General features: G+C 39.5%; 1 long non-coding RNA gene across 1 annotated transcript in view; it reads right to left on the reverse strand.

Moving 5' to 3' along the window:
• LOC107990030 (uncharacterized) overlaps positions 1-16,114 on the reverse strand; it is a 50,211-nt gene that overhangs the window by 23,566 nt on the left and 10,531 nt on the right. Inside the window, exon 3 of the long non-coding RNA XR_001761570.2 lies at positions 15,484-15,558. This is a non-coding gene — a long non-coding RNA (uncharacterized LOC107990030). The remainder of the gene's footprint in view (positions 1-15,483; positions 15,559-16,114) is intronic.

The following is a 16,114-nucleotide window of genomic DNA, read 5'->3' on the forward strand; positions in this document are numbered from 1 at the left end:
GGTCGGCCAAGGTTATATACAGTATATACATTTATTTTTTCTTAAATGTCCTGGAGCATTTTTAAACTTTTTGAAACCCTTAGAGTTTGAAAATAATGTCTAAAGTTTGCACAGGAACTTTCTGACCTGGAGCCTAGAAGTCTTTACCTTCTTGGCTCAATGCTGAGTGTATCAGAATATATGCATGAAAGAGCTCCTGTTCTCCTCTCTTGTATCCTTCACAAACCTGTTTATTAGGGGAACTTCAAAGGCCTCTGTAACTGTAACACATGCAAAACTAATTTAAAAATTCACTCTGCTGCTCCGAGAGGTTTTATGCACAAGGTTCAAACGAGGAAATAGCGAAGCTTACTGCATGCCATAAATAAAGAATTGTTATCATTATAGGGCGAACCCATGCTATGGCCTTGAACTGTTTATCATAGCTATACAAATCCAATATAGGACGACTCAGATAAATCAGACCTGAGGCACTGTGTGCCCTAAAACATTTTAACAGAGAGGCAGAGGACTATAGGAGTCTCAGTTTGCTATGCTGGCAAAAATATGTCCATGTAAGCAAATACATAAGGACGGGCGGCGCACACAATAACTAGATAGATGTAAATTCTTCTTTTCTTTCCACCATCAAGTACAGTTATCTCCGTCCGCAGTTCTCCTCAAAACTTGTTTACAAAAATCTTAAGTCTGCGGCAGTAACTCACTGACTCTCCTGTGAGCTTTAATACGATGACCAATAAGTACATGATACACAAGAATTTAACTTTGTGTTTCTGTGTGTTTCTCTCTCTCTCTCTCTCTCTGTGTGTGTGGGTGTGTGTGTGTGTTCTTTGGAAATGTCTCTGGAGAGTCATACAGTAGCAGATGTGAAAAACTGCCTGGAGCAGGTCGACCGAAGAGGACGGCCAAAGTCTCTGAAGCCTGTGCTGGACTCACCAAAGGCAGACACACAATTCCAAACAACATCTCTGACATCTCATTTAAACACTACGACGCATAAATCTAATTCACGGACTTAAAAAAAAACATCTTAATTTTGTAATTTGACTCTAGGTAAACAACTCATTTTCTCAGTGTACGTACAAATTTAATGATATCAAAACTTTAGCAAAAAAAAAGCACCTACAGTACAGGACTGGAAAAGACCCAAGAAGCACAAGCTGGTACATGCTACATGCTGCATTCTGCAGTCCAATCTCTTTACACCACAGAACGTCTAGAGTGCCCCCTACTGGAGGGTAGTTATTTAAAAAAATAACTCAGCAGTTGTTCCTCCCAAATTAAACTAATGCTGATTACCCCTTTAACCATTCTGAGTAAATTATTATTATACAATTATAATATTTATTTTAACATTGTTTTATGTCCAAAATATATAAACACATACATTTGCATTACATACATAGTTTCTGAAGCTAATATGCTGAGTCACATAATTAACTCAATAAAATAATTTTAAAAAAATGCCTCCAGTGTATGGTCAAGTGAAGCTTACATATCCAGGTGGGAGCACAACAACAACAACACTGCTGCTGCTGCTGCAGGTCTCAGGCATTTGGTTGATGCTTCTAGACACATGGTGCATCAGCAGAATACTAATTTAACAAACAACACTGCTGACAAACAAACAAACAAACAGACAAACAAACAAACATCAGTAGCTTGTCAGCATCAGTAGCTTGTCAGCATGTAAGAGATCCATGGTCAAAAAAAAGTTTTTACTTAATTTTGACCCTGATACAGAAGATTTGTATTTACTGTGAAGACTAATTTGTTTCCTTAACGTTTTACTACTCGGTTTCTTGTTTTACCACTTGATAGTTAGTGAAATAAGTAGGTCAGGGGCTGCGGGTCAGAGGCGAACCTTAGTCATAACTTGTCTTGCATAAGAAACGGCTGATTAATCAATGTGAACGTCAATAATGAAGAAGACAGTTCTCCAGTTTATCCAATAGATGTCACTGCAGTTTAATGGAAAACCTTTGTGGCCTACAACGAAAACAAGCAGCAGGAGACGGACTACAGACAGGGCAATTTAGTTCATTTGAAATAGACCAAATAGGAATACAGAAATAAATTGACGTTTTTTTTTTTAAATCGTAATTTAAATTGTTACATTATTTAAACCGCTGACACGAACACAACTGACGTCATCCAACCACAATCTTCATTAGAAAGTTATTTAAATACATTTTCTCTCTTTCCTACTGTGAAGCCTGATTTACATCAACACAATATGACATGCAATACAATAGAGACAATAATGATGAATGGCAATATTTAACTTTTTCTGCGTCACACTGTCATGTACATGCACATGTCAATAGTGGTACTAACTGATGTTGCTGTTAGTGAAGTTTGCTAAGGTTGCAATGCACACACACACAAACACACACACGCATATACAATATGCACAACACGTTTAAAAACGAACTAATAATCTGAAGGTGGAAAACTGACGGCCGCATCATCAGCCACCCCCACATTTCAGGCAGGCTGATTAGCATATGTCTGAAACCAGACTTCTTCAGTCTGTTCAAGCCACGTGAAGTGTGAGATTATAGCTGAGATAGAGGTTATTTATAGGCTCTCGTGTATGACTGCATGTGATTGCCTCTGCTCAGGGGTCACGCACTTGGACATGGACGTGCACGGGTTTCTAAGGGCATGGATCACAGAGGGTGAGGGACACAGGTGAGAAACATGTCCCTCCTCAATCGCGCAAGAGTAAACAGGGTGTAAAGGTTTATTTGCAGGAGAGAACATACAAAAGAGTGCTGTTTGTGACTATATGGAAAAGTTTTTTCTGCACACAAGAAAACAGATTGTATTTCCTGTTCCATGAGTGGTGGTACAACACTTGGTGATTTCTTGTCTACGGCTTAATCCTTTTTCAGGGATGCTGCGGGAGCTAATGCGAATTTACAGTGGACACCTCACCAGTCCATCACAGGGCCCCATACCAAAAACAAACAACCATGCACATTCATACCTGTGGTCAATTTAGAGGCTCACAATAATCCAATATTATTATGCCAATGCACACACAGGCTGAACATGCACTCTCCAGACTAAAGAGCAGAAGTCAAACCATTGAACACGTGACATTCCGGCTGAAAGGCAGAGGGCAGAGGCACTAACCACTTCGCAGACCCCGTGGCCCTGGCACAACATTATTTTCTACATATTAAGACTCCAACGTTGCCAATAAATGTATTTTCAGAGCCAGTGAATGCCTGTTGGATGTTAGAAAGTCACCTTGTGACAGTTCATCAAAGGAAATTTTGATTTAATAATAATTGATAATTCTACAGGTTTTAATAACTACAATACTCCTAACCTGAGTATAAAAACTACAAAATCTCTGCAGTGTCTTTAAGAAACACTGCACCTCAGACTCGGAAGCAGGACACCGAATAATTTGACTTAGATCGATTTTCCTCGAATGCAATGTGGTGGCCTTGAATGTCTTATTACCGAGGTCACAGGGTAAAATCCAGAGATCTGACCCTAATCCCATCCCAGATAAATAGGGAAGGCTGCGACAAAATGACCGTCTGACCACAGTCAGCACCACCAGGTGTGGTTTCCTGTCGGTTTCTGCCCAGTTTTTCTGTCATCAATGCATGTTTTTATACACTACGTGATGCACAGCGTACTGGTCCCTGATAAAAAACAATCTTCAGTTGTACAACATAATATTTTAAGAAATGAGCCACATTTTGGCTAAAAAAGCAAAAAAAAAAAAATACCAAGACAGTGCCTTGAAGGACCATCAAATCTACTTTTGCGACCCCTTTTGCCCTGCTACCCACCATTTGAAAAACACTTATTTCGATATTGGACGTTGTAAAACGGTGCTAAATGGCTTTCTATCTTTATCCACATACATTGGGTGCGCCACAGTAATAATTCAAATCAGGCAGACTATATAAACCCAAACTAAACTATAAATATTCCTTATGGCCTCACATATTTAGAGAAGATGCTTACCAAGCAGAAAAAGTGGGCCAATGCTCTGAATTTTTGCAATAAATTAGGTTGGTGCTGTTTAACAGGTCTTTAGCTCCGTCTTTAGGTTCTTTGTAACAGACTTAAAGAGAGAAAAAAAAAAGATGATAAATATCCTTCTTTGTTGTAACAGACTTAAAGAGAAAAAAAAGATGATAAATATCCTTCTTCCTGTGATTCCAGAACTGGCTTTGACTTAAAAGAACAGTAAACAGACAACAGAAGACAGCAGCTGTGAGGCACCCGCCTGCCGCTGCTGTGCCAACTGATCAGAGGTTCCAAACACGAGCCAGGAAAGGAACTAATGTCTTAACACACACACACACACACTTGTCGTCCCTGACCTGAGTGTTTTAGCTCCATGAGCCCACGGAACGATGGAGAAGTCTCTGAAACTAACGGGCTACACGACAGCGACGGTGATGCTTGTCACAATGCCAGTCATCTCCGTGCATTCATTGACTCACACGTCACATACATGCCGTGAAGGCACACAGGCACGAGGGGCCCATATAATTACACAGAGTTACTGAGAGAGTAAATGAGATTGTTTCCTCGGAAAAGACATTTCGCTTTGAGCCGAATGATGACAGAGAATGGATTTTCCTGACGATCACCGACTGGTGTGTATGTTATCTGCAACTAAACAGGATTCATTTCCTGAAGATATGCATGGTGTTAGCCTCTTTATGGTGGTTTTTTTTAAAGCCCCAAAGCTCTTCTACTTATCCTCTGTGAAAGGACAAATGGATGATTGTATGTGTTGATGTTGAGAGAGCAAACATCATCAATGGTGGTAAAGAAGACGGTTCCATAGATACAGTATCACTTCAGCGGTGATCGGTCATCTTGATAAATAACAACTGACCCAATGTATACATAGACTTTGCTTTTAACGTAAGTGCAGCAGTAAAATAGAGCACCCTCCCCAGATGCGAACATCTGACTTACAAACATCAGTAGATACGAACAACCGCTGACTAATGTCTTTACTGATGTAAATGTTTGTAAAATGCCATATTGCGTATTTTCAACCGCGCGCCACATCCGACTACGTTCACTTTTCTGCCACAACCTACGCCGAGCAGCATTGCGCCATATGCGCATCTTATTTTCTTTTTTTATAGACGGTATAATCCTGTTTACGTCATAATCCTACTTAACTATTTCTGACTCTGATATCAACCAATACCAATACAGCAGTGCAGATGTGGCCTAATTATTAAAATATATCAAAGAAATGAGCTGCAATGCTGCCATCTAGTGACTTATGTCCTGTAATCGTTTCGTGGTAAGTCTTAGGGAGTATTTATTTCTTATTTAGAGTATTAATGGCATTTAAATGCCCTCAAATGGAAATTATAGATTGAAATTTAATATATATAATGACTTAATGGTAGTAATTTTAAGTAAAGTACCAACATGTGAAACAGTGTGTAAAAAAAAAAGAAAAAAAAAGAAATACAATTTTATAAATTGTATTTCCGTGACTAATACCAATGAAGGAATTTTCATCTATACAATTGCACACAGTTCTAACTAAAGGCAGAAAAACAGATAAAATAGATTCTCGACATCATTAAGGTCAAGGTCACAAACTAACAACTTGTAAATAATAAATAAGTCATAAGTCAAAATAAGAAACAGAAAGGAAAATTGACGCACTACGATTCAGAAGAGCAAGCAACAAAACGAAAACAGCAACTAATTACCGGAGCAAAAGAAAGGGTAGAAATACAAATGATGACATCCATAATTAATTGACAAGCTTCGAGTCCACTAAGCCAATTAGCAGAGGCGTGATCTTTAGATCTAGGTCTTAAGGACAGCCAAAGACTGTGAGCTCACACCTAACATTTGTGCAGACAGCTGGGGCCAGACCTTTACAAGCTTTAAAAACAAGGTCAGTTTTGGTTCAACTCTACTCCTGAGAAATATACAGTGCGATGTTAGATGTTCTACTTTCGTTATGAGCAATAACATTTACTTTCCACTCTGGGTAGTGTGTGGGTGATTTATCAGAATGTTTCTGGAGAGAACAGCTGCTGGAAATGGGGTCGACCACAGGGATCTTGCAGGAAGAAGGTGCGAGCAGATGAAGCTGGGCAGAAATGAACACGGGAGCAGTACAGAGCACTAAACCAGAAAGTGCCTCTGTCAGAACCTGCAGTTTTTACTTTGGTGTGTCCACCTGTCTTAGAAATTCAATAAAACGCAACAGGCACTTAAAAAATCTGTCATTTAAAAATGACAGATTTTCTTAAAATCCTTAATAATCAGTGTTTTTCCACCAAGAGACAGTTTTTGGTTATGAATAAACATGCGCAGATACTGACAGATATGACTCAGAAATTCCAAAAAAGGGGTTTCTGATATCAACTTTTTGCCGTTATCCGATACACCATTGTTGTCTAAAACACTTAATTTCCGATTCTGATATCAACCGATATCAATATAGCGGTGCAGATGTGGCCTAATTATTGAAATATATCAAAAAATGAGCTGCAATGCTGCCATCTAGTGACTTTCACTTCGCAAAGTGACAACAATGACGCCCTTCCAAAAGCTCGTTTTTTTAAAACATGATCACGGATGGCTAAGTATGGACTGTGTAACACAGTGAGAAAGTGGGAGAAAGTGAGAAGGTTCATTCCTTTATCTTAGGTTTTAGTCTTAGAAATCTCAGAAAGAACGCAGGCTGTCCATTGGTATTAAGATCATGTGCATTTACAAAAACCCAGGGGCCGCATTTCCTGGGATCAGAGGCCCTTGTGCAGGAAAGTACATGACTCATAGGAAGGAAAGAAGGAAGGCTTTCTCCTTGGTGCCTGTTCGAGGCGTATACAGCAGGAGAATCTGGCCGTCAGTCAAGATCCTACACACTGTGCATCTCTACGAGTCAGCAGAACACTGCACTGCTGCGTCACATTAAATGCAAGACGACCCGGGGCTGATGGCTGCCTTCTCTTTCAGTCCAACAAAACCCCTTTTGAGCCTTTTCATACCATTGCAACGGCAATTTGCTGTGTATGACCTTTGGGGAGGCCCTGTAACATGACAAGATCCGTTAACATCTGAAGGGCACCGAGGGGTTTCTGATGATATGGAACGCTCCTCAAGTTGTAAAAATAATCCATTTGTAGCTTTTCGAAACACTGTTGTCATAATCCATTTGTAGCTTTTCGAAACACGGTTGTCTAATGTTTTTTTTCTTCATCGAATAAAGTTTGTATCCTTTTCCTCACCACAATTAATACACGAGGACGATCATGATGATAATCTTCATTGAAAATTTTAAAAATTCTTTGGGTTTTAATTCGATCTCTTTACATAATTTGTGCGCAAGTTGAGATTTAAAAAAGAAAATCTCAAAATGCTACTGTGTATAAGGAACAGATCCGGGCCGCTTGATGAATTTTGAAAATGAGAAAAATACGCAAACACTTCACATTCAGGATATTTTTTGTAACAATATATTTGATTAAATATGAATAAATATGTAATCTAATATACTTGTACTTGAAAACAAAGGTGAAAAACACAGACTTATTGTTATTTATAGTTAATTATGTTATGATTGGACTGGTCCGGCCCACTTGACAGCTAATTAGGTTGTATGCGGGCTGTGAAGCAAAATGAGTTTGACACCTCTGAGGGTAAAAGTTGCATTTAATAGTGATTAAAATAAAAATAAAATAACATTCTCAGCGCTAGTTACAAAATCACAAGGGAATAAAAAAAGCTCTGGTTTATTTTAGGCATTTTTATGGAGTATATTTTTACTGAAGACCAGTGTTAAAGTACCAGTACTCAATTAACAAATTGATCATTAACATGACTAAACGTCAGCCTTGGACTTTGAAGTTGTCGATCTGAAATTTCAAACAAAAGTTTTGAATGCAACTACTTCAAATAAATATATTTCTACTTGTGGGACCTTTTTTACGACATCATCTACTGTGTGTTTCAACTGCAGTGTTATCACGGTGTTATCACTTCATCTGTGTTTCGACACAGATGAAGGATCAAAATCCTGTGATGGGTTAGATGAAATTCAGGAGGAAGTATCATGGATGAGGGAGCAGCCCTGACGATGAGACAAAGTGACGTGAAGGCCATGACTGACACAGGTCCTCACCACGCAGCCAGTTTACTCATTCCTCACAGTCGAAACCAATCACACTTCACCGGTGGTTGTTGGGTTGTTTTATAGGGTTATTACCGCAGCGACGGGCGGGTGGGCGGGGTTGCAAATTTTCATTTAAAATAGCTGCTATAAATATTATATTACAAAGAGCATTTCGGTCTTTAATTATAAAGGGGAGTGAAATCTAATCGGTGCAACGAGCTACGAGTGTGTAAGACGGTGTAAATATATTTATGTCTGTGAATGCGTTCACAGTGACTGCAATAAATTATGGAAAGTTCATCTTAGTGGATATCCTGTGTATGTGCGTGGAGTGAGAAAGACTTGCTCTTGAGTAGAGGATGTCAGCCCAACCAGCTAGCCTCTGGGGTTTAGCCTCCGCTCGACACTCTGCGAACGCTGTTCTATTCTAGGAACTTGCCTAAAAACAGAAATGAACACAGTCGTGGCACTTTGTGACATCCCTACCTCCGGTTCAGCTGCCGCTCAGCGATGGCTACAGAGGGCAGGAGGGAGCAAATAAGAGGGGTCGAAAAGAACGATAGAGAGTGGGAGTGGATGGTGGGGGAGGCGGGGTCCTCCTAAGAGGCATTAGCTGCGCCGACCGGGAACGCATTGATGTCATCGAGCTCGGCAGCAGTCAAGCAATTCCCATTAGTTATCCATCAGTACTGGAGGAAATTCGGCGCGGGAAATAACTATTCAGTCTCCAGCAGCCTGGTGGAGGTGAATTGTGGGAAACTGACATGCCGTCACTTAAGCAGTGTAAGGTTTGGAACCACAGCTTCATATGGCCCCATGACCTGGGATTGTTAATGGGAAGTGGCAAGAGCGGCGGTGTGAAAAAGGTCAGAGTGTGGTTGATGGCGTCAGCTCCATGAGGTAAATGGAAAAAAAGGAAATGGATGTAGGGTTACGATTTGGTGTGAGTCACCATCGCTGTCACTGCATGTGTGTGTGAAGTGTAACGACACGGATAAGAGAGGTGTTGTAATAAGTGGTCGTCTCCTAAGAAATTGTTTTACCACAATCGATTAATAAGCATGACAAACGGTTAACGTTTACTCATTTCTCACAAAGTAGCTGGAAATGAATGCCGTGATTAATCGTTATGATAAGTAATCGTGATTAATCATGAATAATCATGATCACAATTAATTGTAATTAAGTGATTAATTTCAAACAAATTTAGCTACAGATATTTAGGAGATTTTAATTATCATTGTGCATCTTGATGAGGCTTGTACACATCATAAGTTCCTTCAAAAACTTCTTAAAAAACAACAAGAAAACAACCTCTTTAACAGCTTGCCCGCATCGTCATGCAGAAGTCCAACTTTCATTCCCACCAACTACCAGTATATGAAGAAAACTACATTAGATTTTATGGGATAAACAATCGACCAATCAGATCGTCGATTGTGTTTCAGCAAACTGATATTCAAAAACAGACCTAATATTTTTATTTACTTGTATTCATTTTAACAGCCACATCTTAACCCTAATGGTCTATAACCAATGGCCTACAACGATGTATAGCTTGTGGCTACCATGCTACATTGCCATGCTCCTTCTGACGGGGGACTGCCAATGGCAATTAGCCTTTTGGCTACTATTGGGTGCATATACATTTACCTTCATTAATGTGTTGTCCATCTATAACAAATAAAGATAAACACAAATATTGTCTTACATTAAAGTGACATTCAGTTGGTCAGTTCGGTTACCCATTTGGCTCCAAGGTCTAATTTGTTTTTGTTTGATTTTTTAACATTGCCAAAAAGCTGGGCTGAGCACATACACACACCTCTGAGAAGCAAAGTCCCAACAAAACACACACACACACAAACACACACACTCCTCCATACGTTCTTCCTGATTATGGCAGGTAGGCGACAGAGGCTGTTGACAAGTCTCTTCCTCTCAGCTGGGGTTTACAGATTATCCTGAGCTAATTATGTAGAAACGGTGCGAGAGGAACCAGCTTTTTATCTCGCCTCATTGTGGAGGAACGGGGAAGGGAAGACAATGACACATCCGAGGTCAGCGCAGAGAACGGGCTGATGGGGAATCAAGCTGGGCAAAATGTGAGGGGACGAAATTAAATTAGAGAGAAAACACTCTTCTTAGTGTTTTGGAAGTGTGACATATTTTGCCATCCAATTGTTTTCTTCTCTCTCGACCAAACTCTGTGATTCATAAGTGTTAAAGTGAGCCAGCTCTAATTCAGATGACATTTTTATTTCATTTTTATTTCAAGGTCAAGATTTAAGATTTTAATCAACACCAGAATTTTTTTTTTTTTTTTTTGTGGTAAGACGGGATAATTTTACAATTACTAATTACATTAATTTTTGCTGATTCAGCAAACAATATTTACTTATTACTTGTTAAGAATTAACAATACTTAACTTAAGAGACCAACCTTCAACAGCTGTTGGACGCACTATGGATTTGAATTGTTATTTTCATTAAATCATATGCTCAAATATATTTAAATACATGTATATATTTATATATATATATGTTTAACAAAATGTTTTTCCCCATTATGAAATGTATCAAGTTTGCTTTACTAGGTACATGAGTGTGACTCTGGCTTGTTCTCCATCAAATATATAACAAAATATTTCAAAACTATGTCTCAATATAAATTCATCTAACGTGCTAACACTGTATTCTGTACTGCAAAATGGAAATGACACATCGTAAATATTGTCTATTGTCTATGAAACAAGGCATCTAAGAGATTACGAGTTAAAACGCTAACGCGGGTCAGTGACACCGAGAGGCCCAGAATTAAAGCCTTTCATTTCTATCACCCTCTCTTTGCGGTCGTTTCCATCCAACTTGCTGGGATTAGCTCCAGTTCCCCGAGGCATCATTAACAGGATAAAGCAAATTCATATGATGAATGAATATAAAACAGGGCTTCCTAAATGAGACGTTCAATTTATGCAAAACTCTGAAACTTTTTACACGCTGTAAAAGGCTTTTTGAGGCTGGGAGAGAAATGTGTGACAAGACGATGTGAGCAGCTGCCACTGTAGGTGTTCAAAACGTGGAGTGACTGCAAGGTTCTGTCATAATTCCAGGCAATGAGCCAGCACTGGCTGCACCCAGCATTTCAAATCCACCTTTTTTTTTTAATGCTATCATCATGCTCCCAAGCATCCAATCAAGGGGAAACGTCCACTATGATTAAACAGGTATCCATCAAGTCAGTGGAGACACAGTGTAAAGCAGCTATTTGTCTGATTAGTGTCATTTCTGATGCATTACATTTTGTGCAATTAATAAAGCCAAATGAAAACATCCACTTGTTGCAAAATGAAATGGATCTCAGTTCGGAGCTCACCTTCTTAAAACAAACCGATCAGATGAGTCAACCTTAAGGACAGCGGCACTGCCCGTGTGCTGTACCTGCACGCATGTTTGGAAATCTACCGTCCTTCTGTCCTCATCTTCGCTTTATGGTCACCCGTGATCTAATAGTTAATGACTTGTTTATTACCAGCTGAAGCTCCTTTCCACAATCTGCCATTCACAGGCTGCCCTCTCACTAGCAATTAACTCTAATTGCTTTCCTTCCTCCAACAAAACATCAAGCCCGGTGCTCTGATAATCTTTTCTGACTACATGCAAGTCCCTCACTTCTTCCCAGACCGTCTGTCAGCGGGGGCGGGGGAATAATATAAAACCACAAGGATGAGATGGCTGGAAAATTATTCCTGTTTTTATTATGAGCTGGGGTTTTTTTTTTTTTTTAAAGAGAGGTCCGTCCACAGCTGAGCACCTTTTATTGGTCTGACACGCCAATCGGGGCCCTGTCATCACCTGATAAAACTCCAATAATGGATTGTGAACTACACGGATCTTGTAATTAACCAAAATGTCAACTCCGTCTGACACAGGTGTCCTTTGGGAGAGAACAACAGATCCGATGGCTTTATTATAAATATTCCAGCCAATATGGGGAGATGCTTGCTTCCGATTCTAATAGGATTTTTATGATGTCTTCTCATCAAAGTTTTTTTTTTTTTCACGATTAATTAATAAATTGAAGAAGAAAAAAAAGTCAGTCATTTTACCTGCAGGCTGTTAGACAGCTAACAAGTACAGTCACTCTAAAATATATCAATATCATCTGACTTATTATCAACAAATATACTTAGCATTCAATACTGCGTCAGGTCTTTATAAAGTAATACTTTAATAGAGAACTTGTTTAAAGATGAAAAAAGACAGAGGCCTCAGTCTATCCATCATTTTGAAGGACATGTTTTCTCTCTATTTTTTCACCCACGGCGAACGGAACTACGAGGCTCTTGTGAGAAAATTAAGTATAAGAGGTGCTTAGTTAAACCATTACTCAGACATTACCGATAAAATATTGGTGCTCAGTAAAAACCGTCCTCTGCTGTAACGGCTACACCACAGCAGGTCAAAAAGTGATTTATCTCCAGGCAAGTGGACTGAAACCTATCGATATATTGAAGATCCAAACGTCGTGAACAAGAGCTGTCATTTTTATCGTCACCCTTTGATGCTCGCTGCTAATCGAACGTCACCGGTGCTCGCAAAAACAAAGAGAACAGTTTCAGTGTTAGGAAGCGTTTCTGAAGACATCAATTATTCCCCCAGCCTTGGGTAATGATTTTGTTTACATAGCTCTGACTTCGATTGAATTAGCATAAAAAAAAACATTAGACATGTGGCTTTGATGGATCTCTTTTTTCTGGTGCATTTTCATTCAAATGTTCACTCCTAAAACCATGTTAGACGGGGAATTGATACCATCTTTACACAATTACACTGTGAAGAGCTGCGTCGTTTCAAGTGGATACAGCTGAAGTCACTGTTAAAGAGTATCTGATACAAGGCTGCCTGGTTCGGTTTATGCTTCCCAGCCATGTTGGGTCTTTGCCCCCGTGAGTGGCCTTAGGATTAACTCCAGTGTCTCTCAAAACGGCCGTAACCATTATTACACTTTATAATGTGCGTTGATTAAGACGCAGTACGTCAGCACAGAGGGGCCGTGGTTATTTGTTTGAAGTGAGTTGTGAAGTCTCGGTGGACGCTTCGCTGTTACCGTTTTATCTTTAAGACATACGTTTGTCCATAACAGGGCTGGATAATAACGGACGACAAAGACAGACTGGTGCAGGGACCGGTACAGGGCCACAGTGGCACACAGTGACATTTTTTTCCTAATTTACTACATTCAAAAAGAATCCAGTCATATCCCTTTACTTTTTTTCATTAAAAGAAAATCTGGCAATGTTTCAAAACAAGAGGTCATTCAGACTGCGATACTAACAGAACAGAGACTGAAATAAGTTTTATTATGAAAATGTAATGATCCTTCAACGATGGCGCCGTGGTCTATACGACATTGCTGTTCCCTCAAGATAACAAGGAAAGTAATGTGAATCAAATTAGATTGTGCTTTATTTTACTTCTACCCCAAAACTGCCAAATACGGGTTCTCTCTCTCTCCCTCTCTCTTTTATCTTTACTTTCAACCTACCATCCTATCTAATAAAAACACACACCGAAAACGCACTGTGGTTTTCTAGGATACGTCCTTCACTCCTTTTCATTAAAAAGACAAGGCACTGGGGTGAACAGCAATTTTCTAAGGGTGGTCTCAGCCTCCCCTGACCTCCACTGACCTCCCCTTGGGGGACGCGGCTGCATAATGCGCTGAAATTCTTTGACTTCAGTGTATGTTCCACACCAACGTGACCATATGTTGGCAAATATTAAACTGTAATTTTTCTAAAATTTGGTCCAGGATTTTCGTGTTTAAATTCTTCACCCTCTGTACAGATGCCCTGGTTACTTGCCCTCACAGCGGGCGAGCGATTGCAATCATCTCGTCCTTGTGAGTTTCCATTTGTGTCACGTGGATGCACAACATAGAGTGACTGCTAATCATCAACTTTACGGAACACAGACACGCTCCGTTTGCTCATGACCATCAGAGGTCCTTCATCAACGAGGAGCATCACACTCTTCCAACAGAGATGTTGGAAGTGTGTTAACTCTCTCTAAAACAGTGGTTTTCAAACTGTGGTTCGTGTACCACTTGTGGTACCTGGGGGAATCAGAACTTTTAAAAAACTACGTCGGCCGTGTGAAGTGCAAGTACATGCTACTGCATTTTAATTGGTTTGAGCGAGGGTATTTAGAGAACCCAGTATTTACAGAAGTGGTAAGCAGTTTATAAAGTTTAGGAATCAATGCAGTAAAGCAATAAAACTGACATACTGTGGTAAATAAACAGACACAGAAGCTGAGATTTACATCATTTTTCTGATGTTTAACTTTAGCTGTGCATGAAAGCTGTTAGACTTAATCAGTACTTCTCAAAGAGTGGGGCAGAATATGGACATAAGTGTACCACTGCTGTAATGTTTGAATGATAGCAAGCCTCCGGTCACTAGGTGGCAGCAACTCATACAGTGGTTTGTACAGGTAAAAAATATACATGTTATCAGGTTTTCAATAGTATTTCAGTTTCGGTTCCCGAAAACATTTCTGTCCCCAATGGGAGGCATTACAGAAAATGCGAAAATAATTGAGAATCACGGCACTGAACGCAGAAACTGCAATACTTTTAACGCCATTAAATCATTTTATACCCTCTGTTTTAGCTCCTACTGTTTACAGATACATTTCCTACATTCATGTATCATGCAGTTGAAGACAGTCAGTTAAATCTATGCATCTTAAAAGAAGTACTGAATTAAAAAAAATAAAAATAATAATAACACACGTAAAAAAAACGGCTCGGCGAGGGGAAGAATGATGAGGTTGTAATTCTCCAATGCTGATGTACAATACGGGAAAGAAAAAAATCATGTTTATCACATGTATTACTTCATTATTCACACAAACACTGTGTTTCTCCGAGCGTGGGTCGTTGTTATGCAGAGGAGACGAGGTCTGCTCTCACTAATTGCCCGTCATTATCTCCAGGAAAGAAGCCCAAACACTTTGAACCACACAATAAAAGACTTGTTCAATAAAGCTATAAATTATCTTCAGATACTGTACCTACTCTGTGTCTCTATCAGTACATTAGTGACCTTTTTTTTCCAGCTCGTATCGGAACTTCTGTCTGGTGAAAGGCATCGCAGCAGTATCTCACCGACCTGAAGCGGCCGACGCAGAGTGACACGGTTTGGCTTTCAGCCAAATGCTTGTGTTGGAGTGGAACCAACTTTCTGTAGACCGCAGAACCACGTCACCGTGTCGCTATTTAACCACCAAATTACACTAAAAATCCAACCAGAAAAAAAAAAGTCATTACCACTTACCCCAGGCTGTTGACTCAGTGCAGACGTCATGTAAACAAGCGGAGTCAGATTATCAGATTTCTTCTTCCTGAAGCCCTGGCAAAAAGATAACAGGCCAAACAGGTGTTAGTATACATTTTATTATTTATTTATATATTATTACATTTTTTTATTAACTTTAGAAAGGCATTTACACAAATATGGCTTTAATGCTCTTTTATGTTTCAGCACAAGGAGTTTTCATTCACTTCATACAGCAGAGGGCAGTCTAATGGTCTAATGCAGTGGTTCTCCAACTGTTTATACTCTGGACCACCTGAGAAAACATCCGAGTACCACCATGTAAATGTGAAAGTATGAATTTTCCCCATGTACCACTAGAGTACACGTACCAGAGTTTGAGAACTACTGCTATAATGTATAGCTCTGGGTTGACTTTCAGCATGTAGTGAGCCTAAATACATCAGTATAAAGTTTTTTTTTTGCCCTTGGAGTTTGTTCTTTTTTTAAATTTTATTTTCAAGCACTCTGTAATTGATTCAGATTTTGTTCTTTATTAAAGGAGCAGATTCCTCTTTTTTGGCAGGACCTCAGCCTCACATACTTACTTTAATAGGGTTGTTTTGACAAAGTGCACTTCCAACTCTTTTCT

Source organism: Cynoglossus semilaevis, chromosome 19 (assembly GCF_000523025.1).
Source record: "Cynoglossus semilaevis isolate Cse_v1.0 chromosome 19, Cse_v1.0, whole genome shotgun sequence".
Lineage (NCBI taxonomy): Eukaryota > Metazoa > Chordata > Actinopteri > Pleuronectiformes > Cynoglossidae > Cynoglossus > Cynoglossus semilaevis.